The sequence below is a fragment of the Schistocerca serialis genome, chromosome 10, assembly GCF_023864345.2.
Source record: "Schistocerca serialis cubense isolate TAMUIC-IGC-003099 chromosome 10, iqSchSeri2.2, whole genome shotgun sequence".
Lineage (NCBI taxonomy): Eukaryota > Metazoa > Arthropoda > Insecta > Orthoptera > Acrididae > Schistocerca > Schistocerca serialis.
Window position 1 is genome coordinate 188,577,809 of NC_064647.1, and position 18,515 is coordinate 188,596,323.

General features: G+C 42.4%; 1 protein-coding gene and 1 pseudogene across 1 annotated transcript in view; both read left to right on the forward strand.

The window, feature by feature from the left end:
- The window catches only part of LOC126424665 (uncharacterized protein CG43867), a 448,798-nt gene that overhangs the window by 51,170 nt on the left and 379,113 nt on the right, over positions 1-18,515 (forward strand). The window lies entirely within an intron of this gene.
- On the forward strand, positions 15,920-16,037 carry LOC126425528 (5S ribosomal RNA; annotated as a pseudogene).

Sequence of the window (18,515 nt, forward strand, 5' to 3'; positions counted from 1 at the left end):
TCACCCGATTTAATTCGACTACATTCCATTATCCTCGTTTTGCTTTTGTTGATGTTGATCTTATATCCTCCGTTCAGCTGTACCGAGAGTCATTAGATTATAGCGGAATTATAAAAGAGTTCGCATCTAAAAAAGCTAGGAAGAAAGTATGATATTGTAAGGCAACGTGTGTACATAAATTGCGAGCATTAAAAGAGTAAAAATAAGGCATTGTTTGAATCTTTTGCATTAAATTTTTCTGACTTCATCCAAAAAACTAAGTTTAAAATAAAAAATTGGGGAGGAGCGTTAGATTGCTTAGCGACGGCCCTGCATGTCGCATAAAATAGCGTGCAATGGGGACGTTGCTTGAGAGCAACATTGCCCAGTAGAGGCCCCCGTAAACCATCAAACATTTTGTCAAACTTGACTATGCTTGTCACATATTTGTCAGTGTACGGTGCTGCTACATGCGTTTGTCAACAGATCGCGTTTGACTTGATTGTAAGAAATTCTGATTGACGGAAAGTTTGACAAGATGGCGTACGTTGTCTATGTCGATGACTCTACAACTATGGAAACTACGATCAAGGATAAAAACAAAACGGGCTGATAATTAGCAAAATGTTAAAGGTATCACGTCTTTCCCAGCTATGTATTACGCAGGAAGAGCTCATGAACAAACTAAATATTTTACACATTACATGCCAGCTGGAGTCCAATGAAAAGAAATCGAAGTTCTCTGGTTCTTCTGCAGACGATGCGGGCAATACGTTCTCCGTTATGGGATTTTTAATGTACATCATTAGAGGACCAAGAAGAAGGTAATAAACTTTCGCATACTTCCATCTTCGTTTTTAAGTTTGAGGTCGAAGTTACTCTAAACAAGTTATTAAATATTTCACAGTCCATCTTCAGAAACTTGATGTAACCCTCAGATTCTGAGTATTAACAGCTCATTTTTCGACGCGCAAGTCGCCGAAGCGGCGTCAAATCGAAAGACTTGCAGCAGGCGAGCGGTCTACCCGACGGGAGGCCCTCGTCACACGACATTTCATTTCAACAGCTCATTTTGAACAATTCCTTGGCCAGGCGTTTTGTTTTCTTCCTCTTACTCTTCTTCAAACACAGCCCCACAGTCATTGTTAGAGTGCTTTATCTCTATTAGTAGCCATTCCCAGAAGTGGGAGAATACATCATACGGGAAAAGCGTCTGCTTCAAGAGTAGGGATAAACTTACATGCTGTCTTGGTACGTGTACAGCCTGTTTGACCCATCCGTAGCGAATATTACAGACAATTTGCTTTTCTATGGGGCCATTGACAAATTTTTAAACGTTTCATTGTCTATCCGAGGAAAGTTAATGTAATCATCGGATTCTGGCAGTAATATTTCCTTTAGCAGATTTTACATCGGTAAATCTCTCTCTCATTTTAATCCATTCCCTGGACACCGTCTTGTTTCCTTCTTCTTCTTGTTTAAACACAATAGTGCTATGTCAGAATTTGGTGCCATTCTCCCTACCGTCAAAATACTCAAGAACACGAACAGCGGTTGCTTCTTTGTTTGGTCTCGGTTATATGTTTCTTTTTTTCATTGTTTTGCTAACAATCGAGTAAATATCAATCAGCCACAGCAGCAAGGCTATTTTTTTAATAACCCTTATTTAAAGAAGGAGTAAGTTTAATCCGCAAAATTTGAATTATTTTGAAATATTGCGTTATTACAGAAATTGAGAAAATCGATCAGTGTAGAGAGACAGCATTAAGGTGGTGCATTGAACCCTCTACCAGGCATTTTATTGTGAATAGCAGAGTAATCACGTAGATGTAGATGTAGAAACACTGCATAAGAACTGGTGCAGTATTGGCAAGACATTAATGTCCCTATTGCCATGTGTCGTGGCATACGGTATGTGAAATTTGCAACACTTGCCCCCGCCTGGTCTATACGGTAACCTTTCGACACCAAAGATTAAAGATTTGTCTGACATTTCTATGGAATGAAAAAAAGAGGAAAGAAATTATGAAAACAGTAAAAAATAAAAAAACTTAACAATTCACTCACCGTATACAATGAAAATAGGGAGTAGCTTATCTGTTGCCTGTTCCTACATAATATGCCTTTATCTGTTTGTAGCACTTAAAATGGACAAATTAATGCGAAAAACACAACTGTTAAGCCACAGTTTTCACCCCCAAGCAATGACACTTAGCAATGCCCAAACAATGGTATGATCCCCGATTACAACATGATTTTTAAGCAGTTTCAAATACTTAGAATCAACAGGAGAATACCGGCGACTTTTTTGTAATAGTCAACCATGTATTTTTCGAGATAAGCAGCAAACGTTTGACGGCACAGGTTTTCTGTTATCGGCTTATTTAATTTAGTATTTTGATTCTACGTGTTTTGGAACTGAGACAATCATATTTTTCAATCTTGTTCGATTTCTACGTCTATAGCACGAAATGACAGGCACAAAAAGACAACCTCGTGACATTGCGGCAAAATCAAGGTCGTTTTCTAATAAGCAAAAGAACATTACACACTTTTCGTCCTTCTTAAGAACGAAACCGGTTATTTTGAGCGGTTTTAACAGTCAGGTTAAACTGGAGTGGAAAAAAACCATCCCTATTACAGGAGCTTTAAGGGGACCACTCCCTGCCTATCTAACCCACGTTAATTTAGGCAAGTATTTGACCCATTTCTGAAAAACTATTTGATGCAGGACCTTAATATTTTTACTGTATGTTACATGATGCTAATAGAGCGACCTGTACTAAAATCCACTTTATGCATTTTATAGTTTTTAAGTAATACTTTTTTGAATCTATTAACAAAAAATATTAAGTATTTTCTGCAGAAAAAATTTCTTTGTGAACTTTCTAATGGGGGAATGTTAATGATTGTACTACCAGAGGTGGCTTTTTATATTATGCAGAGTCTCGAAAATTTCATTCATTTATCTATGATAATTTCTGATATAATGGGGCATATGTACTGAAAATATTAGTTTGTGGGAAATAGACTTTAAAGAAAAAACTTTTGAAATTTGTTACTTACAGTTAATTAAAACTGTCCTGCTGCATATGATGGCCCTTGTTTGGTCTCTAGCAGGTCTTCCAGCTTCTTTTTCACCTTCCTGGATGTTTGTCTTGCTTTCTTGGCCATATTAGATGCAGACCTGTCTGCATTGGCTATTCTCATTTTATCGCAGTGTTGCAGCCCAGTGATCATATTTTCACCAGGATTAATTTCCAGCTTTCTCAGTACCCAACACTATCCAATATTACCACAATTGAATGTAATAACAGCATCATGAACTCCTAGTTTCATTGCATGCATGCCTACAAATATAGTTTTAGGAAGGCAGTTCCAGATTATGCTGTTGAAACATTCATTTGGGTTCTGTGTCTGCCCATGCAGTCATTTCCTTAGGTCAGGATGAGCCAAGTCACAGAAAATAGGTTTAATTGCTGTAATAACAGCAGCAGGAAGAGAATGCTGGTGAGAATAAGATTCTCCAGTTGCCTGAGCCCTATTGTATTTACACCACGAATTTTCTCCCGATGGACACAATCCATGACATGGCTTATCATCAGTAGAGGACTTATGGAAGAATATGACCCAAACATCTTTCATTGCCTCCAGATTTACTTTATTTCTCCTAATTGCCTGCCCATAGTATACCTGCATGTTTTCTATAACAATTACTCCCAATCACATTCGAACAAAACTAACCGCGTGTTTGAAAGCGTGTTGTTTACAAACAGCAGTAGAGGACTTATGGAAGGATATGGCCCAAACATCTTTCATTGCCTCCAGATTTTCTTTATTTCTCCTAATTGCCTGCCCATAGTATACCTACATGTTTTCTATGACAACTACTTACAATCACATTTGAACAAAACTAACCGCTTGTTTGAAAGCGTGTTGTTTACAAACATCAGAAACGAAAAATTGAAAGGATACCGACCGTGACATTCCAAAGATAGCCAACACACTCGACAGTAAAAAAAATCCCTAACTTACAGTGGAGGGTAAATAAAGATCTAAAAGATATACAGAAAAGTGGGTGACAGAAAAGTGGGAGTGGCACATAAACACACGAGTAGGAAAATGCTCTAAAAATAAAATTTCAGCAAAATCCTTTTCATATTTAAATAAAACCCTAATCTATCGAAATATGATGAAACCGAAAATCGATTTTTTTCGAACTGATTGCGAACGGACAACGGAAGCTCTTGCCGTGCTGCGCTCTCGGCGGCGAAACGGTAGAACTACATACTGCGCGGCGCTGGTGTTCCGCGACTGATGCAGGGCGCCTCAGTCGGCTGACGCGCGAACTAGGAGGAAGTGGTCGCGTGTGGTTGGGGCAGGTCCATTTGCAGAGTCCAACACATACACCCACGAAGAGACAGTCCGCGTGGCCCAGTTTGACCTCGCGCGCAGTACAGCGCTCCAGGGGTCAATAACAACCCACGAGAGCGACGGAACGCGGGCGGCGGAGAAGATGGAACGCGACGGGCTGGCTCTCCTCGTGAAAATTTCAGTGCGGCAGTTACAGCGGCCGCAGTCTCCGGAGGTCGCTCTCCGCGAAATAAGGCTGTCGCGTGCTTCTGCTTGCCCGGACAGGCGAAGAACTGCAGAGGGCGCTGGAACCTTCCGGCAAAAGCCTGGGATTTCAGCTCGCATAGCAGCGGGCTTTACTCAAATTGTAATGATACTCTAAGCAAGAGATAATTTGGAAAGGGAATCAAAATTGAGGGAGGAGAAAGAAAAAATTTTGAGTTTTGTCGATGACACTGCAATTCTGTCAGAGACAGAAAAGGAACTCGAAGAACAATCGAATAAAGAGGATAGTATATTGATGAGAGATCGTAAGGCTAACTTAAACGACAGAAAAACAGGAGAAAAGCCGAAAATGGTATCAACTTTTATAAAAGATGTAACAGAAGCAAAGAAAGTGATGACAGGTGTGAATATTACCGAACTATCAGTTTAATAAGTCGTGGTTGCAAATTACTAGCACGAATTCTTTACAGAAGAATGGAAATACTGTTAGAAGCCGAAATCGGGGAAGGTGAGTTTGGATTCCGGTGAAATGTGGGCACACGCGAGGCAATACTGACCCTACACTTATCTTAGAAGATAGGTTAAGGATAGGCAAACCTATGTTTATAGTAGTTGAAGACTTAGAGGAAGCTTCTGACAATGTTGACTGGAATACTCTCTTTGAAATTCCGTAGGTAGGAGGGGTAAAATACAGGAAGCTGAAGGCTATTTACAACTTGTACAGAAACCGAGTCATAACAGTCGAGGGGGATAAAAGGGAAGCAGTGGTTGAGAAGTGAGTGAGAGGGCTGTAGCCTATTCCCGATTTTATGCAATTTGTACACTGTAAAGCGGTAAAGGAAACCAAATTAGGAATTATAGTTCAGGCAGAAGAAATAAAAATTTTGGAGTTTGCCAATGATGACATTGCAATTCTGTCAGAGACGGCAAAAGACTTGGAAGATCAGTTGAAAGGAATGGACAGTGTCTTGAGAAGTGGGTATACGATGAGCATTAACAAGAGCAAAACAAGAATAATGGAATGTAGTCGAATTACATCAGGTTGTGGTGAGGGAATTAGATTAGGAAAGGAGTCTCGTAAAGCAGTAGATGACTTTTGCTACTTGGCAACTGATGATGGCCGAAGCAGAGAGGATCTAAAATGTATACTGGGAATGGCAAGAAAATCATTTCTGAGTTAGAGAAATTTGTTAACATTGAATATGGATTTAAGTGGTAGAAAAACTTTTTTGAAAGTATTTGTGTGTAGTGTAGCCATGTATGGAAGTGAAGGAAGCACGATAAACAGTTTAGACACGAAGAGAATAGTTTTTGGAATATGGAGTTAGAGAAGAATGCTGAAGATTAGATGGATAGGTCACGTAACTAAGAAGGAGATTCTGCACAGAACTGGGGAGCAATGAAATTTGTGGCACAACCTTACTAGAAGAAGGGATTGGCTGATAGGACACATTCTGAGACATCAAGGGACCACCAATTTAGTGTTGTAGGAAGTGTGAGGGGTAAAAGTCGTAGAGGGAGTCTAAGATATGAATACAGTAAGCAGATTCAGAAAGATATAGGTTGCAGTAGTTATTTGGAGATGAAGAGGCACGCACAAGATAGTGTAGCATGGAGATCCGCATCAAACCAGTCTTCGGACTGAAGACCACCACAACAACACATAACAGAATTATCCAAAGACACAGTCAAAGAGCTTACAATACATCTTTTATAAAAGATATTCGACAAAGATCTTTTACAGAGAGCAGGGTCTAATAGAATGTAGTCGAATCAAATCAGGCTATAATGACGGAAGTAGACTAAAAAACGAGACACGAAGAGTAGTAGATGTATTTCTGCTTTTTAGAACATCAAAATAACTGGCATTGGCAGAAGTACAGAGGTTATAAAATGCAGACTGTCAGACATGTTAGTGTCGAAAGTAATTTTAAACGTTTTGATGTCTTTTAGGAAAATATTTTTCGGAATGCAGCACAGAAGTCAAACATGATTGATAACTATGTTGAACAAGACGAGAATATAGAGAACCTCGAATGGTTCGACTTCCCGCTTAATCAGACCATCCCGTTTCCGGTGTTTCTTTACGTACAAGGACTACTGCTACAGACAGACCTGGGCTTATCCATGAGTCATCGTCTGTGATATGGATCATAAGGCAGTTTAGCGTTGTAAGTGCGATAGTTCGATCAGTTTGAGAGCGAAATAATTTGTGTCTAACTCGATCAATAGGTGTTATTGTGCACGCATTTCTTTTATAAATTAGCGATAGTGTTCTTCTTACACATTAAAAACTAAATTATGGCACCAAATAAATGTAAAAATCTGACGCTTTCTTTACAATTGGATACAGAGACTAGTGACGTAAATGGTAGGACGTGTGACATGTGACGTTGACTTCACAACGGAAGCAGAATTAACTGACGACTTACTCATTTTTATCAAAACTAGACATGATTGTCTTAATGGGAATTCCGCGATCGTTCATAAAATAAAATATGGCGTTTCAGTCTTCGATCGCTATTCTTTATTTTCAATTACCGGTTTCGGGCTAGCTGCCCATCTTCAGATCATATATTGCAGTTACAGAGTAACTTGTCCGTCCGGAACAATCGGTTCGCTGTATGGACAAGTTACTCTGTAACTGCAATATATGATCTGAAGATGGGCAGCTAGCCCGAAACCGGTAATTGAAAATAAAGAAAAGCGATCGAAGACTGAAACGCCATATTTTATTTGACTTACTCATTGTCGCTGTAAGTCGAACAGCCAACGAGAACGAGAAAAGATGACTACGAAAACAATGAAATTGCGGCTCGAGTATCGCATTCAGATGCTAAAAATGCATTCGATATAGGCCATCAGTACGCGTTTTCTAATAATCAAAAAAACATTACAGACCTTCTTAAGAACAAACATTTATTTGGGCGTGCTTTCTCGTGTTTTAAACAGATAAGTACAAATCAGTTGTGTGTCAAAACAGTACTGTAATAAGGTATGTACGGGTGTTAAATTTTCGCTCACAGTAACAATATCTTACAACACGATATAGACGTACCTTACAGTACAGCAATAATATGATTTACACCGTGCAAGGTCTAGTTTTCTGTGGGAGGTGATGGATCAGAACGTGTTAATATCAGTTTAGAACCTGACACAGACCTAGAAGTCGTAGCGGAAAGAGATGTATCGCGGTGTACAAGGCGTGTTGCAGCAGAAGAAAAACACAATTTTTCAAACAATGACACAGGGTCACAGGGAGCTTTTGCGGCTTATAGTACAGTTCGTGGGATACGGTCATCCTCCTACAATACAGGCGATGCAGCTTTACACTGGTCTGTGTAATGGACCAATATCTGCATATTTAATAGGATCGTCACACGTGCTCGATGCCAGCACACAGACGGTATTTGTTTTCGATCTACACTACTGGCCATTAAAATTGCTACACCACGAAGATGACGTGCTACAGACGCAAAATTTAGCCGACAGGAAGATGATGCTGTGATATGCAAATGATTAGCTTTTCAGAGCATTCACACAAGGTTGGCGCCGGTGGCGACACCTACAGCGTGCTGACATGAGGAAAGTTTCCAACCGATTTCTCATACACAAACAGCAGTTGACCGGCGTTGCCTGGTGAAACGTTGTTGTGATGTCTCGTGTAAGGAGCAGAAATGCGTACCATCACGATTCCGACTTTGATAAAGGTCAGATTGTAGCCTATCGCGACACTGCTGCTCGCGTTCGTCGAGATCCAATGACTGTTACCAGAATATGGAATCGGTGCGTTCAGGAGCGTAATACAGAACGCCGTGCTGGATCCCAACGGCCTCGTATCACTAGCAGTTGAGATGACAGGCATCTTATCCGCATGGCTGTAACGGATCGTGCAGCCACGTCTCGATCCCTGATTCAACAGCTGGGGACGTTTGTAAGACAACAACCATCTGCACGAACAGTTCGACGACGTTTGCAGCAGCATGGACTATCAGCTCGGCGACCATGGCTGTGGTTACCCTTGACGCTGCATCACAGACAAGAGGGACTGCGATGGTGTACTCAACGATGGACCTGGGTGCACGAATGGCAAAACGTCATTTTTTCGGATGAATCCAGGTTCTGTTTAAAGACATCATGATGGTCGCATCCGTGTTTGGCGACATCGCGGTGAACGCGCATTGGAAGCGTGTATTCGTCATCGCCATACTGGCGATACACCCGGCGTCATGATATGGGGTGCCATTGGTTACACGTCTCGATCACGTCTTGTTAGCATTGACGGCGCTTTGAACAGTGGACGTTACATTTCAGATGTGTTACGACCCGTGGCTCTAACCTTCATTCGATCCCTGCGAAATCCTACATGTCAGCAGGATAATGGACGACCGCATGTTGCAAGTCCTGTACGGGCCTTTCTGGATACAGAAAATGTTCTACTACTGCCCTGGCCAGCACATTCTCCAGATCTCTCACCAACTGAAAACGTCTGGTCAATGGTGGCCGAGCAACTGGCTCGTGACAATAAGTGAGTCATTACTGTTGATGAAATGTGTTGTCGTGTTGAAGCTGCATAGGCAGCTGTACCTGTACCCGCCATCCAAGCTCTGTTTGACTCAATGGCCAGGCGTATCAAGGCCGTTATTACGGCTTGAGATGGTTGTTCTGGGTACTGATTTCTCAGGATCTATCCACCCAAACTGCGTGAAAATGTAATCACATGTCAGTTATAGTATAATATATTTGTCCGATGAATACCCGTGTATCACCTGGTGTAGCAATTTTAATGGCCAGTAGTGTATATTTCGTAATTTTTCTCTGTTGGATGGTACAGAATATCAATGATAGCATGTTGGGGTGATAGATGTGAATGGGCCTTGAGGGACACGGATGTGCTTTGTAGTACCTGTATGCAGTTTGGGGATGAACCACAATGCAACAGCAAAATCCTCGTCCTTCTCCCAGTTCCCATACTGTCTTTTCTACGACCTCGTGTTGCAGGAGCAGGCTTCATTTGGCGCTGGTCTTAGACATCGCACACTGTTGGTGGAGCTGCAACAGGTTGTTCCTATTTCCACCGAATGTTCAAAAGCCCTGCCGCACTAACACAGGTCACTCTGTTTCTACACAGGTTGCAGAAGGTAGTAGATACAGCTCTCTCAGATTTCCGCTCAGTTCCGACTTAAACTGGAACGATCAGATGCGCATAGCTGCAGAAATGACAGCAGTTGTAAGAGGCATAGGGACTACCTGAAATTTTACTGTACCAGATAGGTTAGAGAAAGGTGAAGCGTTTGAAGATATGAGACTGCCAGAAATATGATTCACTAGTGGCTGTAACCATTAAAAGACTTCTCCATCGGATACAATGCAGGTATGAAGTTGAATGGAAAGGCTTGATTCCAAATCATAGACATCATTTCTACCGGAAAGCGTAGCACTAGAGATCTGAAAAGTTAGTGTGCATTCCTTTCGTCCTTAATCACACCACCTACTGTTTGTGATCCTTCTCAATCAACTATCGCCTAGCCTATAACCCAGTGGATATAGCACCGAACTTCTGAAGTGGCATCCAGATAGAATGCATTACAAACACTAGAGAAATATCTAGTGGCGGCATAAGAGAGTTGCAGATACCAGTTCCATTCTACGTTCCTTAGCCGAATCACTTTCTAAATTCGGTAATTTCATTACGAGGTTGCGCCGTTGGCGACGTATAAACGCACTGTTGGTCTGATAATATACACTCCAGCGATCACCATCTATATTCAGTGTCGCAGTATTTGTCTGGAAAAACCACTTCATTTGGAGGTAAAGGCATACCTCGATTTATAAATCCAGTATAGCTTTTAACATGGATACTTCTGTGCACCTCTAGAACCAAGACCGCTTGTGACATTAACATACAGTAAGTGTTGTGATCATGTTTTTTAACATCTAGCACTTTGTAAGACGATTACACACCTCTTTCTAAGACACAATGGTACCACTCACAAGAAAAACTTAAGAGACATGTCTACCCATCTCTGATTTTCGGTCAGTATTATTTCTTATCGCCAGCAATCAGTTATTGGCGAAGTATTATACTTAGCAGTAGGGGATGCGTGATATGTTCACCGTGAGCATCAGGTTCATGAAGTATGTGTTTGTGTTCCAACGTGTGCAAAGGAAATTACTATGTCCTGTTGTAAGGAAGGTATGGATTTGATGTGGAGTCCGCAGCTCGTGGTCGTGCGGTAGCGTTCTCGCTTCCCGCGCCCGGGTTCCCGGGTTCGATTCCCGGCGGGGTCAGGGATGACTGGGTGTTGTGTGATGTCCTTAGGTTAGCTAGGTTTAAGTAGTTCTAAGTTCTCGGGGACTTATGACCATAGATGTTAAGTCCCATAGTGCTCAGAGCCATTTGAGCCCTTTGATGTGGAATACTGTGATAGCAAAGGGAAGATTATCTCAAATCGTAAGAATAGTACAGATATTTCTTTTTCCAGAGCCACAACCGTCAGCGGGGTGTATTACCGATACTTCGCTCGTTGTCGAATGTCGTCCAATTCAGACTGCCATCGTAATATTTAATTGCAAGTACAGTGATAAAATATACATGTGGCCGGTTTCATAGGACGATTCTGTCTGGGGGTGTGTGGCGCACAGCGCCAGTGGCCTGTGGCGGGAATGATTCTCATTTCCGGCTAAAAGTAGGAGCCGTCCGAACGGAGAAGGCTGTTGGGATGCAGGTATGTAGCTGACTTAACCGTGTCGTCCTCCAGAGGGCTGAATAGCGAACTACGTATCGTATGTGTTGGACAGCTTTCATGATCGCTTGGAAATTTGGGAAGCTTCAATATGGACGTGTGTTTGCACTGGACCATTATTCCCTCCCATGTAAATTGTCCAGTTGACTACTTCTGCACATTTCCCATCTTTATTTGATTGAGAGGTGTGTGTTGAGTGCATCTAGCAGGCAAAAGACAGGTGGAGGACACGTTTGATGATTCTCTTGACATGAGAAACACCTTATTTGACTTTGTAAATTATAAGGGACTTATCTTAGAAGAAAGATTAAGGAAAGGCAAACCTACGATGCTAGCATTTGTAGACTTAGAGAAAGCTTTTGACAATGTTGACTGGAATACTCTCTTTCAAATTCTGAAGGTGGCAGGGGTAAAATACAGGGAGCGAAAGGCTATTTACAATTTGTACAGAAACCGGACGGCAGTTATAAGAGTCGAGGGGCATGAAAGGGAAGCAGTGGTTGGGAAGGGAGTGAGATAGGGTTGTAGCCTCTCCCCGATGTTATTCAATCTGTATATTGAGCAAGCAGTAAAGGAAACAAAAGAAAAATTCGGAGTAGGTATTAAAATTCATGGAGAAGAAATAAAAACTTTGAGGTTCGCCGATGACATTGTAATTCTGTCAGAGACAGCAAAGAACTTGGAAGAGCAGTTGAACGGAATGGACAGCGTCTTGAAAGGAGGATATAAGATGAACATCAACAAAAGCAAAACGAGGATAATGGAATGTGGTCAAATTAAGTCGGGTGATGCTGAGGGAATTAGATTACGAAATGAGACACTTAAAGTAGTAAAGGAGTTTTGCTATTTGGGGAGCAAAATAACTGATGATGGTCGAAGTAGGGAGGATATAAAATGTAGACTGGCAATGGCAAGGAAGAAGAGAAATTTGTTAACATCCAGTATAGATTTGTCAGCAAGTCGTTTCTGAAAGTATTTGTATGGAGTGTAGCCATGTATGGAGGTGAAACATGGACGATAAATAGTTTGGACAAGAAGAGAATAGAAGCTTTCGAAATGTGGTGCTACAGAAGAATGCTGAAGATTAGATGGGTAGATCACATAACTAATGATGAAGTATTGAATAGAATTGGGGAGAAGAGGAGTATGTGGCACAACTTGACAAAAAGGAGGGACCGGTTAGTAGGACATGTTCTGAGGCATCAAGGGATCACCAGTTTAGCATTGGAGGGCAGCGTGGAGGGTAAAAATCGTAGAGGGAGACCAAGAGATGAATGCACTAAGCAGATTCAGAAGGATGTAGGTTGCTGTACGTACTGGGAGATGTAGAAGCTTGCACAGGATAGGGTAGTATGGAGAGCTGCATCAAACCAGTCTCAGGACTGAAGACCACAACAACAACAACAACAAATTATAAGGATGATTTGGAATCTGTGATATCACTGACATCGGTATTCGCAAGTGGAAATACCAGTTTATTTTTTTCCGGGTTTCACATAAAGGTCTTTGCAGACGACATAAGTTTCTAGTTACTCAGCGGCTTACAGCACGCTGCACCTCGCCAAAGTTTCAGGTTTGTGGTGAAATAATGTCCAGTCTATATCTTCGGAATTATACTGCGCAAGCGAGGCTCAAATGGCTCTGAGCACTATGGGACTTAACATCTATGGTCATCAGTCCCCTAGAACTTAGAACTACTTAAACCTAACTAACCTAAGGACATCACACAACACCCAGCCATCACGAGGCAGAGAAAAATCCCTGACCCCGCCGGGAATCGAACCCGGGAACCCGGGCGTGGGAAGCGAGAACGCTACCTCACGACCACGAGATGCGGGCTGCGCAAGCGATACTGCTATGCAAGCGATATTGCTGTGTGCTTGGTATCGAGAAGTATAGAGAAAATGGTATGATATTCTGGCAAACCATGTGAAAGTTACATATGTCCTTGTAATCCCAGACTCTGGAGATAGGTGCAGAAAGCAACCAAGTAGGTCGGGGCCAGAAACAGTAACGCCTTTGTGCCGAGAGGAACCGACCCAGACTTTGTTCAAAAGTTCTGAGAGAGACTTCGGTCCACTGAGGGAGCCCTGGTCACACGCCAGGGGCAGATGACTTGTGAACATAGGCTGCGGTGGATGACCGCCCGACTTCATGGGAAATATCTAGTGCTGCGAGGAGTATATACGGTGCATGTGCTAAGGCTGTCTGTCTTCACGGTATATGTACGAATGTCTGGCGGTCGATAGCTATGTGAATGATACAAAAGGGGCGATTTTGTATGGCACAGGATACGAATTGTATGATTACTACATTGACACAGTACGTAGTGACATATCGCCGGGTTGGAGATCGGCTCCACGCCGAAATATTCAAGCTTCCGTACTCAGTGGCAGAGCAGTGTAATTGAGCTAGAGTCTTTCCATATTTGACGATCTGTAGGCCACTTTTGCAGGGTTTAAGTGTCAGTGCAATATGGTGATCTGTACAAAATAGTTTTGCACTGAAAGTCTCGTCTGCTGAAAGAAAAAGGCGGACAGTGCTTCGACACTGGCAGTGTGAGTCATTTGGCGGGTAAATTCAGTAAGAGCCGTTCAGAATTCTCGATTTGCAAGATATCCTTTGTGCTGGGACATAGGAGCCTTTACATAGCAGTGAAAACGTTTGCTTTCCGGGGATGTTTGTTGATAGTAGGACTTAACGATTTCCAGGAAGGGTAACATGTGATGGACAGAGTGCCATGATAGGACCATAAAGAGGAATGCATTCGGCGTTATTCTGGGCTGTTTTCGCAAATAGGTTCTGGTAAGACAAGAATTTCCATGCAGTCAAGCTGAGACATCCTACAAAAGCGACTGGATCGTTTCTGCGGCACTTTACCAATCCCGAGAATGGACTGATAAATAATCGATGGGTTGTCCTGTTAGGATCACGAGGAAGAATGCAGTCGGTGTCATTCTGGGCTATTTTCCGCCCGGCGGATTTGTGTCGAGGTCCGGTGAACTGGCCAGCCTGTGAATGGTTTTTAGGCGGTTTTCCATCTGCCTCGGCGAATGCGGGCTGGTTCCCCTTATTCCACCTCAGTTACACTATGTCGGCGATTGCTGCACAAACAAGTTCTCCACGTACGCGTACACCATTATTACTCTACCACGCAAACATAGGGGTTACACTCGTCTGGTGTGAGACGTTCTTGGGTTCGGTGTGGGGCGGCGGAGGGGTGAAGTGGACTGCGGTAGTCGTGGGGTTGCGGACCACTGCGACTGCGGCGGGGGGGGGGGGGGGGGGGACGGAGCCTCTTCGTCGTTTCTAGGTCAATACAATACAATACAATACAACACAACAATTGTCCATTACAATGTTTTACTGGAGATGGGATTTGTCGTTCCAACAAGGATGATGAACTAAATGGCTCGACACCTGTTTCTGTATCATATTCACCTGTCAAGCACATATCATCGTCATTATACTCCTCACGTACATTATCCACTCAGTCGAGCCTATGTTACACGACACATTCCACTGTTTCATGTTTCAGAAACGCTAGTGTATAATCTGCCACTTCTTTCTCATTCTGAGAAATTACTTGGGTTCCATTCTGACGAAATATCAACTTCGGAACTGTTGCTGTAGCTATAATGCAATTTTTACTTCGTTTATCGTTGCCATTGCTCTGATTTGTATCAACACCACTAGCACTATAGTAATGTTGTGTGTTACTCGTCGACTAAGCATTTCAACTATGCTCCGTCGCCTCATGCTCGATACCTCCAGAGCCCGCCCCTGTTTGCATCAGCAGCCAACATGTGGGGGATTGAATGCTGTAAACGACATTGACCTTTTGAGACCAGCACTCGAGGTGTTCCTTGTTACAGAGATGTTCTATGGACTTATAGATGCCTATCCCCTGTGCGTAAAAGGCATACGGAAAATAGCCACACATCAATGCATAGAGCAGGTCCCCACAACAACTGGCAAAGTGTGCGTGTTATATTCAGGGTCATAGGGTAACTCTGTACTGGTGATGCCACATAGAACTGGTGGGAACCTATGTCAGCCATTGGGAGCACACAATAAGGCGGCGGGAAACCTCTATCCTTCCCCTGCCCAATAAGTATCAAGCACACCCTTCTCCTCGTTCCCCTCCAGATATTCTTCTCTTATAACTGGGACACTTGGGCGCGTGGAGTCGACTCAGTAACTGTACAACATACGGAGAGGATCAGATTGTGTCAATTTATTGTACTGTGTTCATGGTAAGAATAAATCCCATGTAAACATTACACTATGTATTCTTCCGCGTTTGCTGTAATCTGATTGGCTTTCGTTTCACGTCGAGCAGAAGCCAAGCAGCCTCTAGTACAGTCAAGTGCGATGATAGGGATACGTTTTATTCTGTGTGTTACGCACAAATCAGCTAAGCGATAATACGGGACAACAGCTTTACCGGCATATTTAACTTTGACATCATTGGCAAGTTAAGTGGTCCAGCAATGGTGTGAACAGTTCCTGTTAAGACGTAAAAAGAGACGAGCAGACATCAGACAAACAATATAGTTTCGAGTGTCACTTAATTTGTAAACAGAATGATTAATATTCGGCAACATATCAGCAATGCCAACGGCCTTGCCGCAGTGGTAACAGCGGTTCCCGTCAGATCACCGAAGTTAAGCGCTGTCGGGCTGGGCTAGCACTTGGATGGGTGACCATCCGGTCTGCCGAGTGCTGTTGGCAAGCGGGGTGCATTCAGTCCTTGTGAGGCAAACTGAGGAGCTACTTGATTGAGAAATAGCGGCTCCGGTCTCGGAAACTGACATACGGCCGGGAGAGCGGTGTGCTGACCACATGCCCGTCCATATCGGCATCCAGCGACGCCTACGGGCTCAGGATGACACGGCGGCCGGTCGGTACCGTTGAGCCTTCATAGCCTGTTCGGGAGGAGTTTAGTTTTAGTTTAAGATACCAGCAATACCGCACACTTCTTAGAGGAACAGATGAAAAGCATAACATGCTGTCGTTCTTAACTCATGAAGTATTGTAATGAAAACTATGAGTAATGAAAATCCGTAACATAAACACAGAGTAATTTTTCTACACGAGCTACGTGTGACATAAAATTTTACAGTACAATTAAATAATGAAGCCACTGACGGTATTACAGTGTGAGAGATACATTTCAGCACTGGAACTGTCTGCTGCACTGATGGGGGTCGATGAACAGTGGAATACAGGAAGCTGTCCAAGCGCCACATTTTCTGCTCTTCTTTTATGATGTGCCATTCAGTATCCCACCGGCGTCCTGCAGTGCCGTGTGCCAAAGCGTCGTGCGTTAGTTCCAGTACGGCTGGCTGCTGAAATGTCTTGTTATTTCTCGCGGCAAATCCCTTAACTTGGCTCCAGATCAGTTCTGTTGGATTCTTATTGCAATGGCAGCTGCAAAAATGTAGCATTTGTATGGCATGCTCGCTGCCGCGAAAATTATTGTCTACCATGTTTATACGACGTGTGAGAGCAAATCTGTGGTACTGGTATAAAACAATAGACATATTCCAAATATAGAGCATCTGATTTTTCATTTTTGTTGTAAAAATTTAATTTGTCACGTTTCTTAATTGAAACTACCTGTGATAATAAAGAATTTATATTTGCAATGAAAACTGGAATTTTACGAACAATATGCAATTAGAAACAAGAATTCTTGCAGATTTCTTAAAAAGTGATGATTAAATGGATGATAATTACCACATATTTGTGAGTTTTATATGTTTTATACGATGATTGTTGTAATAATATAAACTTCTTGTTGTAGACAATATAAGTTTTGTAAAGAATCTTTTAGGACTATATGGAATATTTTGATGACAATAAGTCTTGTATAAAGATATGTGTACGAACTACGATGGCAAATAAAGGAGCAGAAAACACATTGGGCAGACGGCGTGTTGATGGTGACACAGAGGAAGTAGTAACCTATGAAAGAAGTCCACAGGGACAACAGGATTCTGAATCTCTTAGAAACTGACAATAGACTAAGGAAGTAAATCTTCTGGTGTAAGATGCGAAGGGAAACTGTAAAATATGAAAAGCAAAATTTTATCACTGTATACCGAAAACTGTAGCACTGTAATAAATTAATTGAAATTAATGTAATATGGTAAATAAGATGTAATTTTTAGCGCGGTTCCGATGATGTACTTATTTCTGTCGAGGGATGTATGTATCAAAATTTGTAACCTTAACTGGTGAGACCGGTACTTAAATAACCAGGGGGTTGACGTGTGAGCCTATATAAGCGAGCGGCCATCTTGGCCATGGGTCAGTCGTTGGTCAGTCGTTTTGGAGGGTGGGTGGCGAGCAAGCCTCACTTGGACAATGTGGTCGTTTGAGTAAGAATTTTTCGCGCCGATTTATTTCGACAAAGAGTATCGTTTAGTTGTGCAAGTGTGCAAGCATATATTTGGTGAACTGGAAGTGCTACGATTCTTTGTGTGAGTACGATTTGCGAGGTATACATCGTCGTAAGTGAACATGTGACCAACTGTGATTTCGCACCAAAACCGTTAGAACAAAGAGGACAGTGGGACTTGTCATTCTGTTCGAATTTATTGAGTAATTTTCGTTTATAGCAGCCTACATTACTGGTATTAGGGGCTCGGAGTCAGATTATTATTAAAGTAAAAGTGTAAACCGTCTCACTAGTGCTAATTTCATTGTGTGAAAGAAAAGGACAACGCCAATAAATAGTGATTGAACTGTGTCGTGAAAAACTGATTTTGCTATAATAATCGCCTAATTTTTGTTCCCTAGCATAAACTGTACTCATGTCTGAGTGAATAATTAATTCAAAAACTGTAACTAATGCGCGGGTGTACCACAGTGTGCTAATGCACCAAGTGTGGAAATCATCCCCTGGGACTTACGTGTGAGCCAAAATTTGCAATAACATTTTGTAACCAACATTTGTATATGCACATTCGTGTGAACTCTTCAACCGCACTTCTTTATTTACCGCCCCGCCGCAACTCCCATCGATCGCCACCTACCCACAGTCCCACTCCCTTGACTCACTGTTCGCTACTCTGAGATCCCCACAGAAGGTCGGATGTATTTGTGCATCCGCACTGAAGAATGTGCATTCATTTCCTAGCAAGGCATATCAATTATATCAATGCGTGGTGCCTGTTCTCTCGGACATGCGCAATGGCTACCGGA